Raw genomic sequence first — 1,842 nt, 5'->3', positions numbered from 1 at the left:
TTTGTTGCTTCTCAGCTAGATGGTCACTTGTTTATCTTCGAGCCTTTAAGACCCATTTATCATTTGATAGGCTGCACCATTATCTTTCTTCACCACACTTGCTTATGCACCCATTTTGTCTTCAGCGATCGAGTAGGGAAGGTGAACATCACAGAATGACAGGTTATTAGAACAAAGTGTTCTTGTGTTGAGGGAGCACTTGAGTAGAGGCCCAATGTTCATCTAACTTAATACTTCACACATAAATATGTGTACATAGATCTATTTCACTCATTATATATAAATATATTTACATGCCTGTATTTAGACCTCTATAAATGCCCACTTGCCTCCTAGTTCTTTCTTTGATTTCCTTTTACTTACCTCTTGTCCCACTATCATGTTTGGCCTTCATTCAGGTTTCAGTAATTCCTCTCCCTTACATTTCCCTTGGTCAAGCCCTACCAGGCCTGCTACACCCTCCTCACCATCCTTGTTCCCTTGTTCCTAGGTTTGTTAACACCCACTTATTTTCCCTGACCCAAGCCCCCCCATCCTGTGTACCCTCCGGAACTGTTGGTCCTGTTGTTTTCTCCTTCGGATTGTTTATCCTGCCTATGTTATCTAGATAGACATGCAAAGACAATAATAAGCACAAAAACAAGACAGAGCAAAACCAAACAACAAAAGAAAACAAAAACCCCAAACAGCAACAATAAAATCCACAAGACTTTTCAACCACTGGCCTGTGATCTTCTGGCAGTCAGCATCACAGCACGAGTTGCATGAGTCTGAAGAGGAATTTATAGACTGAAATCAGACATATGGGCCAATATAGGACTTATGGATTGATCTGGACTTGGTTGGCATGTTTTCTCAATATGCAATTGCTCTTTTATATAAAGCACTTTCTCACACACACAAGTGTCTCTTGATTTGTTTCTCTAGTCAACCCAGACTAACACACACAGAAATCAAGTTGACTGCATATGTGAGAACAGATGATGGAGTAGTTCAATATTAGTAGCTAAAACCAGGCCAGGGCCCAAAGTTAAAGGAAATGAAAAAAAGTTCATGAGAACCAAAGTATTACCTTGAGTCTATTCCACCTGAATCTCAAGAACAGATTTGATGCATTAGACAATAATGACTGATGAGCCATAGTATGACATCAAGAACATTGTACAGGACAAAAGCACAAGGTCATAAAGACAGGAAAGAAAGAAAAATCAAAGTGGATGTCAAAAGACTCTGAAACTCACTCCTAATTGTAGAGTGTCTAAAGCAAATGGATAAAAGGATGAAGTTAAAGAGCTGAACCAAAATTTTCAAAGGGCAGCTTGAGAAGACAAAGGCAAATATTATAATGAATTGTGTGCAAAGACCTAGAGTTAGAAAACCAAACATAAGAACATGCCCAGCATATGTTAAACAGAAAGAAACCAAGAAAAAAGAATACAAGCCTTGAGTTACGATATTGAAAGATTTAATGGGCAAACCATTGAATGATACAGGAAGCATGCAAAGAAGATGGAAATTCTGAGCACACAGAGTCACCATACCAAAATAAAGTATTTGACATTTAACCATTTCAACAGGTAGAATATGATCAAGACAAATGGTACTGAAACAAAAGTTTCAGGTTGCACTGAAATAATTTTCCAAAAACAAGGCTTCATGAATTGAATGAATTGAAACGCTTCAACAAGCTGATGAAAAACAGGAGAAACTCAGAAGCAACAAAGTCCACATGGAACAACATATCAACCTGTGTGATCACGAGGTGTCGAACGGATCACTGAAGACAAATGGGTGCATAAGCAAATGTGGCAAAGAAAGCTGATGGTGCCCGGCTATCAAAAA

This window comes from Echinops telfairi, unplaced genomic scaffold, assembly GCF_000313985.2.
Source record: "Echinops telfairi isolate 266 unplaced genomic scaffold, ASM31398v2 ScPeMD7_6;HRSCAF=24_0, whole genome shotgun sequence".
Taxonomy (NCBI): Eukaryota; Metazoa; Chordata; class Mammalia; order Afrosoricida; family Tenrecidae; genus Echinops; species Echinops telfairi.
Note: the sequence above shows the minus strand (reverse complement) of the source record.